The following is a 13,660-nucleotide window of genomic DNA, read 5'->3' as shown; positions in this document are numbered from 1 at the left end:
CTTGAACAAAACAAATATTTGCAGACAAGGATAGGTCAGGTGATGAAGTTTCAGCTGTGGAACAACTACCATCCAAACATCATATCCCAAAGATTCCAGTTTGAAGAAAGAGTTTCAGGACTGTGCAATGCATCAATAAATCCAGTTGTTATAAACTTTCTTTATGTGCTACAGCATTTGCTATTAGCACCCTCGAAGAAGACTCTCAGCACAGTGGCAATTGGGCATAGCTGAATCAATGAAAACTGGTTGACATCAACAATGTTAACCATTTTGTGGTCACTATCAATATTAAATAGCAAACAACACTGCATTTCAACAACTGTATCTATGAAAGCAAATGCAACATTCATTGTTAATGATAGCTGAAATGTCATCTACATCTACTCAGATACTCTGCAAGCCACCGTAAAGTGCATGGTGGAGGGTACTCTGTACTACTACTTATCATTTCCCCTCCTGTTCCACTCGCAAATAGAGCGAAGGAAAAACAATGATCTGTATGACACCATATAATCCCTAATTTATCATATCTTATCTTCGTGATCCTTACACGTGTTGTATGTTGGTGGGAGTAGAATTATTTGGCAGTCAGCTTCAAATGGAAGTTCTCTAAATTTTCTTAACAGTGTTTCCCAGAAAGAAAGCTGCCTTCCCGCCAGGGCTTCTCGTTCGAGTTCCCGAAGCATCTCCCTAACACATACGTTTTGTTCAAACCTACCGGTAACAAATCTAGCGGCATTTCTCTGAACTGTTTTGATATCTTCCTTCAATCCGACCTGGTACGGACCCCAAACACTCAAGCAGTACTCAATAATAGGTCACACCAGTGTCCTATATGTGGTCTCCTTTACAAGTGAACCACTCTTTCCTAAAATTCTCCCAATAAACTGAAGTTGGCCATTTGCTTTCCCTGCCTCAATTTATAGTTGCTCTTTCCACCTTATATTGCTTTGCACTGTTATGCCCAGACATTTAAACAACTGGACTGTGTCAAGCTGGACACTAGTAATACTGTATCCAAACATTACAGGTTTGTTCTTCCTACGTATCAGCATTAACTTACATTTTTCCACATTTAGGGCTAGGTGTCATTCATCACACCAACTGTAAATTTTGTCTGTCATCTTGTATCTTCATATAGTCACTCAACTTTCATACATTATCATACAACATGGCATCATCAGCAAACGAATGCAGATTGCTGCATATTCTGTCTGCCAAATCACTTATGTATATAGAGAACAGCAGCAGTTCTATCACACTTCCCTGGGGCACTCCTATTACTTTGGAAGTCTTCAAGCCACACACATATCTGTGAACTTATTGCATATGCTCATACCTTCATTAACAGCCTGCAATGGGGCACTGTGTCAAATTCTTTCCAGAAATCTAGAAATACTGAATCTGCCTGTTGCCCTTCATCCATAGTTCTCAGTATATCATGAGAAAATGGCAAGCTGAGTTTCACATGAGCGATGCTTTCTAAAGCCATGCTGATTCACGGACATAAGCTGCTTAGCCTCAAGAAAGTTTATTATATTCAGACTGAGAATGTGTTCAAGGATTCTGCAGGCCCATTCTTTTACCTTTCTTATATAATGGTGCCACCTGGGCTTTTCTCCAGTCACCTGGAACTTTGTGCTGGGTGAGAGATTCACGATAAATGCAAGCTAGGTAAGGAGCCAACGCCGTAGAGTGCTCTTTGTAAAATCGAACTGGGATTCAAATCTTTAAGTTGCTTCTCTGCACTAGACTTACGTGTAATTGGATTTGATATCATCATCTTTATTGACATATTATTTGCACTAACTCTTGTGTTAGCAACTAGCTGCAGTTGGTAGTGAATCGAAAGTATTCGACAATGGTCAATGAATTTCATTTTCTTTCAATTCAGGTACTCCGATTAGCCACCTTGCTGAAGATTTTCATATAAAGAGTGTAGAGTATCTACATATTCATGGTTTTATACAACAAAAAACATGTTATTGCAAGAAGGTAGGTCATTCTAATAATTTATTCTGCAAGCACTGGAATAGAAGGACTTAATAGTTTCACACTGATAATATATTTATAATTATGACAAGAATAAGTGTGTTTTATCCTAGTATTTACAATGACAGAGAGACAGAATGGCTGGTCAGTACTTACCTTCAACAGGTAAAATTTCACTACTTTTGGTACATGTTAAAAAGAACAGACTAATTGTAGCTTACGGAACTATTAGTTCCTTCATCACGGAGGTAAGAGGGTTAGATTTGGGAAGATTACCAAAGAGCAGCAGGTCACTCAGACCCTTGGATGGGAGAGATCCACCTGTTGTGATGATGAGGGGAACAAAGACGTAGGGGACAAGCATCAGAGGGAGGGAGTGTAGGAGGTAAAAGATAATATACTGGTATATTGTGCAGCCTAGAGGTGATATAGAGCAGACTAAAAAACAAAAGATGGGTACAAGAAGAGTCATCATCATCATCATCTTGGACAGTTTCCAGTCTCTGGCTGGGTCTGTATGGAACATGGGCCTCTCCATCATCTTCTGTCTTGCCATCATCTCTCCGTCTTCACCTTGGTCCAGTCTTCTCCTTTCTTCTGGATGCATTCCTCTACTCCTTTCAGCCATCTCTCTTCCGGTCTTCCTCTTGGTCTGGTTCCTTCCAGTTTCATCTCATGTATCCTCCTGGGTATCCTCTCCTCCTCCATTCTCTTAACATGTCCATACCATCTCAGCCTTGATTTCTCTATCTCCTCCTGCAGTGGTTCCACCTTCATTAATTCTCTGATTCTCTCTTTTCTTAATATGTCTATCTTTGTCACTCCAATACTGTTTCTCAAGAATTTCATCTCACTAGCTTGTACTTTGCTTTTCTCTCTTACTTTCATAATCCAGGTTTCTGATGCATATGTCAGGATCGGGACATAGTAAGACTGGTATATAAACTTTTTACTGATTTGGAGTACACCCTTGCTCCACATCAGGCTTCTGACACTCTTCCAAATTGCTTCTGCTTTTCTCCACCCCTCGGTTATTTCCCTGTCGTTTTTTTCCCATCTTCCTGTATCAGGCTTCCTAGGTACTTGAAACTCTCCACTCTCCTCAATCGTTCCCCACCAATTGTTATTGCCGTTGTACCTCTCTCCTTCTTTCTTGTTGTGATAATCATCTCACTTATACTAAATTTCATCCCATATTCTTGTACTGTTTGTTCCCATATGTCCAACTGTTCTTGTACTTCCTTCTCCTTATTCCCCAAATCATCAGATCATCTGCAAACACCATAGCTATCATCTTCCTTTCACCAATTACTTGTGCTACTGTACTAACATGAGACAATACTGACCCTATGACTTATCTTAGAAGAAAGATTAAGGAAAGGAAAACCTACATTTCTAGCACTTGTAGACTTAGAGAAAGCTTTTGACAATGTTGACTGGAATACTCTCTTTCAAATTCTGAAGGTGGCAGGGGTAAAATACAGGGAGCGAAAGGCTATTAACAATTTGTACAGAAAGCAGATGGCAGTTATAAGAGTCGAGGGACATGAAAGGGAAGCAGTGGTTGGGAAGGGAGTGAGACAGGGTTGTATCCTCTCCCTGATGCTATTCAATCTGTATATTGAGCAAGCAGTAAAGGAAACAAAAGAAAAGTTCGGAGTAGGTATTAAAATCCATGGAGAAGAAATAAAACCTTTGAGGATCACCAATGACACTGTAATTCTGTCAGAGACAGCAAAGGACTTGGAAGGGCAGTTGAATGGAATGGACAATGTCTTGAAAGGAGGGTATAAGATGAACATCAACAAAAGCAAAACGAGGATAATGGAATTTAGTCGAATTAAGTGAGGTGATGCTGAGGGAATTAGATTAGGAAATGAGAGACTTAAAGTAGTAAAGGAGTTTTGCTATTTGGCGGAGCAAAATAACTGATGATGGTCGAAGTAGAGAGGATATAAAATGTAGACTGGCAATGGCAAAGAAAGCGTTTCTGAAGAAGATAAATTTGTTAACATCGAGTACAGATTTAAGTGTCAGGAAGGAAGAGAAATTTGTTAACATCGAGTATAGATTTAAGTGTCAGGAAGTCGTTTCTGAAAGTATTTGTATGGAGTGTAGCCATGTATGGAAGTGAAACGTGGACGATACATAGTTTGGACAAGAAGAGAATAGAAGCTTTTGAAATGTGGTGCTACAGAAGAATACTGAAAATTAGATGGGTAGATCACATAACTAATGAGGCGGTATTGAATATAATTGGGGAGAAGAGGAGTTTGTCGCACAATTTGACTAGAAGAAGGGATCAGTTGGTAGGACACGTTCTGAGGCATCAAGGGATCACAAATTTAGTACTGGAGGGCAGTGTGCAGGGTAAAAATCATAGAGGAAGACCAAGAGATGAATACACTAAGCAGATTCAGAAGGATGTAGGCTGCAGTAGGTACTGGGAGATGAAGAAGCTTGCACAGGATAGAGTAGCATGGAGAGCTGCATCAAACCAGTCTCAGGACTGAAGACCACAACAACAACAACAACAACAACAACAACAACAACTGTACTCGTTATATCATCCATTACTACAATGAAGAGTAACGGTGAAAGTGCACTTCCCTACCTCAAGCCATTTCTCTGTTCAATCCAAGCTGATCTCTCTCCTCCCACTTTCACACAGCTCACATTTCCATGGTACATTTCACTTATCCTCCAAATAATCTGTATTCAAACAATGGAAAAAAAATCAAACAATGGAAATCTGTTTTGCTACTCCTCTGTTCTCCAGGGCTTTTCACACTTCGCTTCTACGTACACTATCATACGCTTTTTCAATGTCCAGGAAGGTCATTAGTAGATCTACTCCATATTCATAGTGCTGTTCCTGCAGTTGTCTTACAGCAAAAATTAGATCCACCGTGGACCTTCCTGTTCTGAAGCCATGTTGCTCTTCTCTCATTCTTCCTTCTAATTTTGCCCAAATTCATGCTTCCAAAATTTTCTCAAAAATCTTTGCACAATGACTCATCAATGTTATCCTCCAATAGTTCTTGCACACTTTTCTATTTCCCTCCTTAAAGATCAGCACAACTATTCCCTTCTTCCAGTCTTGTGGGATCGTCTTCTGTCTCCAAACAATTTTCATTACTTGATATAGCCATTGTATCCCCACCTCTCCTGCTGCTCCTCACCATCTCTACACTTAGCTCATCCAGACCTGGTGACTTCCCTCCCTTCATATTGCCCAATGCCTCTACCACTTCTCCCCATGTAAGGTCTTTTTCTATTTGCTGTTCCTCTTCTTTTTTCTCCTCGGCTTGTTCCTCCTCATCCAGGTCTCCATTTGGATTCAGGAGTTCTTTAAAATACTCCTTCCATATATTCTTGAGTTCCTCCTTATTCTTTACATCTTGTCCACTTTTGTTCACCATTCGAGCATAATCTGTCATACCTTTCTTCCTCTTACTTTTAATCATCCCAAATAACACCTTTTTCGAACCTTCACTATCCTCCTCTATCACTCTGGTCCACTGTTCCATCCACTTTCTTCTTTCCTCCGCTAGCACTCTTTTTGCTTCTTTCTTGCTTGCCTGATACTCTTCTCTTGTCTCTACTGTTCTCTTCTGGAACCATACCCTCTATTCTTCTTCTGTACTATATCCTTTGTTTTGTCATTCCACCAGGGTGTTTCTTTCCATCACTTTTTGTTGCTTGTCGTCCCGCATATTGCTTCCGCTGCACTTGGTAATGTTCCCTTGAATCTACCCCACTCCTCTTCTACTGTTTTTGGTTCATCCTTTGGGGTGCTTTCCTTTACTACTTGTAGGTACTGTAGCGTGCTTTCTTCTTCCTTGAACTTCCACACCCTTATGCGTCTTTCCTGGTTTTCTGTCCCTTTATTATCCTTAGTCCCTCTCAGGTTCATTATCAGCAAACAGTGCTAGCTATCCAAGGCCTCTGATGGTATTACCTTAATGTCAATGATGTTCCTATTCATCTCACTATCGTACAGGAAGTAGTCAACTATCAACTTTCTCTTTAAGTCTTGACTTTACCAGGTAATCTTGTGCCTCTCTCTTTCCCTGAACCAAGATTTCCCAACCACCAAGCCATTCCTTTGACAGAACTCCAATAGTCTTCCACCTTCCTCATTTCGGCAGCCTCAACCCTCTGGTCCAAGTACACTTTCACAGCCTTGTCTTTCTCTTCCAATGTGTACATTTAAATCTCTCATTACTATCATATTCTTCCTTCGCATCTGCTTCTGCATTTCCTCTTCAAATTCTTGCTTCTCCTCAGAAGTGCAACCCACCTGTGGTCCATACACTTGTATTACCTCTATGGTCATCCCCTTGTGTGATATCTTGGTCTTCATCATCCTATCACTTATTCTCTTCACTTCCTCTTTTAATCCATACTATTCGGACTCCATTTCTCCTTCTCTCCTCACTTCCACTCCAGTGCAGTCGGTAGCCCTTTCCTCAGTTCTCTCCGTCCTTCTCCTTTCCATCTCATTTCAGCTAACCCCAATAGGTCTAGATGGGTACAAGAACAGTAATGAGAAGTAAAATGAATGGTTACTAATAAAAACACAATATTGCACATGTTCTACCGGCTTAATTTATTTAATTAACCAGCTTTTGGGTTACAAGGCCACCATCAGACTTTAACTGACCGTCGTCAAAGTAGTTGCATTATTTGTAAACAACCAGGAAAAGATGTTATCTTCTAGAGAGAGACACGAACACGGAGTAAATGTCATCATTGATAGTGTAGTGGTGAAACAATTAAAAAGTTACAAGTTGAACAGTAAATAAATGTAAAGGGAGCAATCAGGAAGAACATTAAGACTAAACTTGATAAACAATCTCAATAAAATAACATTATCACTCGACAAAAGTACTAAAGAATAGCTTCAAGAGGTATCACATGTGGAATGAGATACAGGAACAGTACGAAATAGAATTGACAACTGTAACACTGAAATATGTGGAGTACATAAGCAATCACAATGAAATGAGTAAATACTGGAAAATGGAGGAATTGTAAGGAACTGACAGTGTGGGAAGCATTGGAGAACTGTGAGGATTAAGTGAAGTTTATAGAAGGGGAAATACTGAGCTGTGTTTGGTCATTTAATATTAAATCTGGACTGTGGAGATGTTTGTTAATTTCCAGGCCTTCCAACACATTGAGTTTTTCGGTCTCTTATTTCTGCTGTCCCCCCCCCCCCCCCCCCCCCCCCCCCACCCCTCCCATTTATGAACAAAGGACCTTGCCATTGGTGGCAAGGCTTGTCGTGTGCCTGAGATATACAGATAGCCATACTGTAGGTGCACCACAATGGAGGGGTAACTATTGAGAGGCCAGACAAACATGTGGTTCTTGAAGAGGGGCAGCAGCCTTTTCAGTACATGCAGGGGGCAACAGTCTGGATGATTGAACTGTCCTTGTAACAAACCAAAACAGCATTGCTGTGCTGGTACTGCAAATGGCTGAAAGCAAGGGGAGACTACAGCTGAAATTTTTTCCCGAGGGCCTGAAGCTTTACTGTATGGTTAAATGATGATGGCATCCTCTTGGGTAAAATACTCTGCGGGTCAATTGGCCACCCATTTGGATTTCCGGGCAGGGACTGCTGAGGAGGATGCCGTTATGAGGAGAAACAAAACTGGTGTTCTACGAATCGGAGCATGGAATGTCAGATCCCTTATCGGGCAGGTAGATTACAAAATTTAAAAACGGAAATGGATAGGCTAAAGTTGGATTTAGTGAAGTTCAGTGGCAGGAGGAGCAAGACTTCAGCTCAGATGAATACAGGCTTATAAATAAAAAATCAAATAGGAGTAATTCAGGAGTAGGTCTAATAATGAATAAAAAAATTGGAACATGGATAAGCTACTATGAACAGCATAGTGAATGCATTATTGTAGCCAAGATAAGGCATGAAGCCCACACCTGCCACAATAGTACAAGTTTATATGACAACAAGCTCCACAGATGATGAAGAGCTTGAAGAAATGTATTATGAGATAAAAGAAATTATTCAGATAGTTAAGAGACACGAATATTTAATAGTCATGGGTAACTGGAATTCGATGGTAGGGAAAGGAAGAGAAGGAAAATATGGATGGGAGTAAAGAATGAAAGGGGAAGCCACCTGACAGAATTTTGCACAGAGCATAACTTTATCACAGCTAACACTTGATTTAAGAATCATGAAAGAAATTATGTACAGGGAAGAGACCTGGAGACACCGGAAGGTTTCAGATTGATTATATAGTGGTAAGACAGTGATTTAGGAACCAGGTTTTAAATTGTAAGACATTTTCAGGGTCAGTTATGAACTTTGACCACAATTTATTGGTTATGAACTGTAGATTAAAAATGAAGAAACTGCAAAAAGGTAGGAATTTAAGGAGATAGGACCTGGATAAACTGAAAGAACTAGCGGCAGTAGAGATTTTCAGAGGGTGCATTAGGGAATGATTGAGAGGAACAGGAGAAAGAAATACAGTAGAAGAATAATGGGCAGTTTTGAGAGATGAAACTGAAGGCAGCTGAGGATCAAGTAGGTAAAAAGACAAGAACTAGAAGAAATCCTTGGGCAACACAAGAATTTAATTCAAGAAATGAGAAAATATAAAAACAAAGTAAATGAAGCAGGCTAAAAGGAATACAAACATCTCATAAATGAGATCTACAGGAAGTGCAAAATAGCTAAGCAGGCATGCCTAGAGGACAAATGTAAGAATGTAGAAGCATATATCACTAGGGGGGCAAGATAGATGCCACCTACAGGAAAATTGAAGAGACCTTTGGAGAAAAGAGAATGCCCTGTATGAATATCAAAAGCTCAGAAGGGAAAGCAGAAACGTGGAAGGAGTATAAGGGTGGAGAAAAACTGTGTCATGAAATTTTAACCACTATGGAAATTTGGTGCCACACACTCTGATTGCCCTGGAATTGCCCTGTTTCCATTCGTCAGTTGATGGGCAGCGCTATGGTTGTTGGTTCACACATACAAACATCCCTCGCCCCACCACTGCCCCAAAGTGATACACACGTGTCGAATAGGCCTTGCTGTTTGTCTCCACCTCATGTCAGATGCATTCACGGGCAAGCTTCACTTCAGAGCACACACACATCAACTGCAATTTAGTCATACAGTAAGCATGGTGGGACAGCATTCATTTGAAGAACAACAAGACATGGTTTTTGTTTATGGACTAGCCGATGGTAATGCGCATGAAGCTTGATGGTTGTATGAGGAATGGTACCCAGCAAGACACCACCCACACCCGCAAATGTTTACAGCAATTCACTGGCTATTGGTGAAACAGGCTCGTTAGCAGGATATCATAGTGATGCTGGAAGACCTCGAAAACGAAGAGATGCTGCAGCTGAAGAGACTGTTCTCGAGCACTTTGAGGCTACAAAAAGTACTAGAGCGGATGGACACAGCACGGGGGTCACTCATTGGTTAGTCTGGGAGGTTTTGAGGGATGATGTCCAATATCCATTTAGTTTCCACTCTGTCAAGATCTAAATCCTCTGGTAGACTATGAACACAGGCAGTGGCTTCTGCAGTGTGTTGCACAAGATCCTGACTTTCCTGCCACTGTGTTGTTTACCGACAAGTGCACCTTCCATCAGGATGACCTTTACAGCACTCAAAACGTTCATTACTGGGCAAGATGAAATCCTCATGTCACGTATGTCCATGGACATCTGGTATGATTTTCGCTGAACATTTGAGCAGGCATTGTGGTTGACCATCTGATTGGACCGGTCATCTACCTCCTTGACTTACTGGGGCAAATTTCCTTCACTTTTTACAAGAAACTCTACCCGGCTTGCTGGAAGTTGTTCCCCTGAACATACAGCTACGCATGTGGTTGCAGCATGATGGGGCACCTGCACATAACAGTCGTGCTGTGTGTGGATATTTAAATGAACGCTACAATGGCCAAGTAATTGGCAGAGTTGCTTGTAGGACTTGGCCTCTGTGATCACCAGACTAGCCCTGTGGGGATTCATCAAGGTTCTAGTTCACCCACCCAGATGCAAACCACCTAGAAACGAAGAGGAATTAATGGATTGATTTCAAGATACCGCCAATCACATCAGGGCAATGCCAGGAATCTCTGAAAGGATTCAGCAAAACACTGTTCGACACTACCATGCATGAGTCGTATCAGTTCGAGCACCTGCTTTAAGTAAACAATGTCCTAGCAACAAAAAAGACCCTTTTCAGGGCCAACACTATTTGTAAAAAACTTTCTGTACATGAACTAACAGCTGTTGAGTGGTTTGTTCCTGGTATGTCTCATCATGAAACTATAGTGGATGTGTTGGGACCCTGGTTGATTCGCCCCCAGGGCCCCAGAGTGGAAGGCTGGTGCACTACCATCGAGCGTGCGGGCCACCTTGGATACATCGCGATCTCCGGCAGGCATAACATTCGTGGTCATGTGTTGTCCAGAGCATCCAGCAGCAGGGCAATCCTGTGGGCAATTGGAGCATGAGTCACCAAGTTACCATAGTTTAAAAATTGTGTGTTGTAGACCTACACAACATTAGTAACTTTGGTTCCTACTGGCGTCAGCTATCCAGGGTAAAAATTTTGTGATACAATTTTTCTCCACGCTGTATAGAGGGTCTATACAAGGAATATGTACTGAGGGCAATATTATGGAAGTGGAAGAGGATGTAGATGAAGTTGAGATGGGAGATATGATACTGTGTGAAGAATTTGACAGAGCACTCAAAGACCTACGCTGAAACAACATTTTGTTAGAACTACTGATAGCCTTGGGAGAGCCAGACATGACTGAACTCTTCCATCTGGTGAGAAAATGTATGATACAGGTGAAATACCCTCAGACTTCAATAAGAATATAATAACTCCAGTTCCAAAGAAAGCAGGTGCTAACACATGTGAAAATTACCAAACTACCAACTTACTAAGTCACGGGTGCAAAATACTAATGTGAATTCTTTACAGATGAATGGAAAAACTGCTAGAAGCTGACCTCAGGGAAGATCAGTTTGGATTCCATAGAGATGTAGGAACATGAGGCAATAAAGACCCTATGACTTACCTTACAATATAGGTTAACAAAAGGCAACCCTATGTTTATGGCATTTGCAGACTTAGGGAAAGTTTTTGGCAATGTTGATTGGAATATTCTCTTACAAATTCTGAAGGTGGCATGGGTAAAATACAGGGAGCAAAAGGCTATTTACAAATGTGTACAGAAACCAGATGGCAGTTATAAGAGTAGAGGGGCATGAAAGGGAAGCAGTGGTGGAGAAGGGACTGAGACAAGGTTGTAGTCTATCTCCAACGTTACTCAATCTGTATACTCAGCAAGCAGTAAAGGAAACAAAAGAAATTTTCGGAGTAGGAATTAAAATTCAGGGAGAAGAAATAAAAACCTTGAAGTTTGCTGATGACATTTTAATACTCTCAGAGACAGCACAGGACTTGGAAGAGCAGTTGAACAGAATGGACAGTGTCTTGAAAGGAGTATGTAAGATGAACATCAACAAAAGCAAAACAAGGATAATGGAATGTAGTCAAATTAATCAGGTGATGATGACGGCACTAGAGCAGGAAATGAGACACTTAAAGTAGTAGATGAGTTTTGCTATTTGGACAGCGAAATAACTGATGATGGTCGAAGCACAGAGAATATCCTATCAGGAAGGGTTAATAGCCATAATGTTCGGATTTGGGGTTTGCAAAATCTGCAGGGCTCATTGTACATGTTCAATACAGCCCTAAGCCAAACGTCTGGTGTGAGCTAATGCAAGACAGGATTGTTGGACGTTCTTTGCGGAACAAACAGTGAATGTGTCAGTGTATCTGGACATGTAGGAGCAGTTTGTGTACCCTCAGATACAAACTTGCAACCCAATATCAATTTTCAACAAGATGGAGCTCCGCTGCATTGGTCAACGGCTGTTCGCAAGTTCCTGGACAGGAAATTTCCCAATCGTCGGATCGGACGTTGTGGACCCATTGCCTGGCCACCATGTTCACCTGAAATTACACTGCTTGATTTCTTCATGTAGGGATTCATGAAGGACTGCGTGTATGCAACCAAAGTGGATGATATTCTTATGTTGTAACATCTTATCACTAATGCAATTGCAACAATAACAGAGGAAATGTTACAAAGAACTTGGCAAGAAATTGAATATAGACTCAATATTCTTCGTGCTACAAATGGTTCACATGTAGAGGTGTACTGATGATTAATAAATAAATTTTTTGAGATGCTCTACAATGTGGTGCATTTTTTGTTGTTGTATCTACTGTGTGTGTTATTATTTTTTACCCTGGGTCTTTGAAATCAGGGAGATTTGAGTGGGACACCCTGTACAGTTTAATGTTCAAAAAATCATAGACAGAGGCACATACCAATCAATAATACAGGGTAAAACGTAGGGGATAAAAGACAATATAAACTCATCCATGTAATTTGTAGCTGTTAGTGTTTTGAAAGTTTGGAAATCTTGCATGATAACTCGCAGTCTTCACTGGCACGAGCTCTTTGGTCTTTCTTGCATGTAAAAGAAAAAGTGGCACTTCATGTAATGGAAAATTAACTTACTGCCAAGGTCAAGTTGATGTTCCAACAACATCCTAAATCATGTGTTCTGATAACAACTTCATCGGTGCTGTCTAGAAACTCATAAAATATATCATCCCACAGATTCGAGATGGAAGACAGTTTCTTTTCGAGAATTACTTCAACCTGTTAAAAAATGCTGAAAACACCTTTGGACGGGTATGTCAAATAAGAAAGGCCATTTACTGAACCAAAGTCCTTTATGGTGGTGAAGGTTTCAACAGCTTTTCATTCACAAGGACTTCAGCACACTTCACACAGCCACTCTGTTTATTCAACTTTTTGACAATATAACATGCTATGTGATACATTAAACACTGTTTTGAAATGTCATCTTAATCGGAGTAGGAAGATCAGTTTCCCAATCCGCTGTCACCACTTTGCACTTAATTTCATCCTCAGCAGATAAATTAATGTTACATTTCTTTAGCACATAAATGCATCTGAATTTGGTTCACAGTTCTCGGATGCAGATATAGCCACCTTAATAGGGACATGCATGCACTGTATCATACGTAATTGCAGAAAATCTAGTTGATGGATGTCTGTTACAACTCATAGACCTCAAAATTCCAAAATGATGTTCCTGGGGGTCTTGGTGGACTTTTCCTGTCATTATGTACTTAAGAACTTTGGACCAAAAATACTGAGAAACTTCCAGTGTACTTTTTAGCATGACAGAGATTCCATTTTTCTGTTTGTGAAAATGTGTTGCTTTCTGAGCAAATGGTTTCATAAAAGTCAATTAATATTCTGTATGAAGGGGAATTTTTGTAGAGTGATTTATTTGTTATTCTAGAGTTGAGTGCATCTAATACGATTATGGTATTCATATCTCTCATGAATAGTTCAATGTTTTCACTACCACTAAAATTCATGGGATTAGTTTTGCGGAAAAAGTCTAGACACACACACACACACACACACACACACACACACACACACACACACACACACAGAGACGAAAATATTGCTCCACTGTTACTTTTTGATACAAAATTGTTTAACATCATTAAACACAACTAGAATTCTAA

The 13,660-nt window shown here is 40.5% G+C and overlaps 1 protein-coding gene across 1 annotated transcript in view; it reads right to left on the bottom strand.

Moving 5' to 3' along the window:
• The window catches only part of LOC124548715 (sodium leak channel non-selective protein), a 436,855-nt gene that overhangs the window by 246,391 nt on the left and 176,804 nt on the right, over positions 1–13,660 (bottom strand). The window lies entirely within an intron of this gene.

This window comes from Schistocerca americana, chromosome 1, assembly GCF_021461395.2.
Source record: "Schistocerca americana isolate TAMUIC-IGC-003095 chromosome 1, iqSchAmer2.1, whole genome shotgun sequence".
NCBI lineage: Eukaryota > Metazoa > Arthropoda > Insecta > Orthoptera > Acrididae > Schistocerca > Schistocerca americana.
The sequence above is the reverse complement of the archived record's forward strand: the minus strand, read 5'-3'. Positions and strand labels throughout refer to the sequence as shown.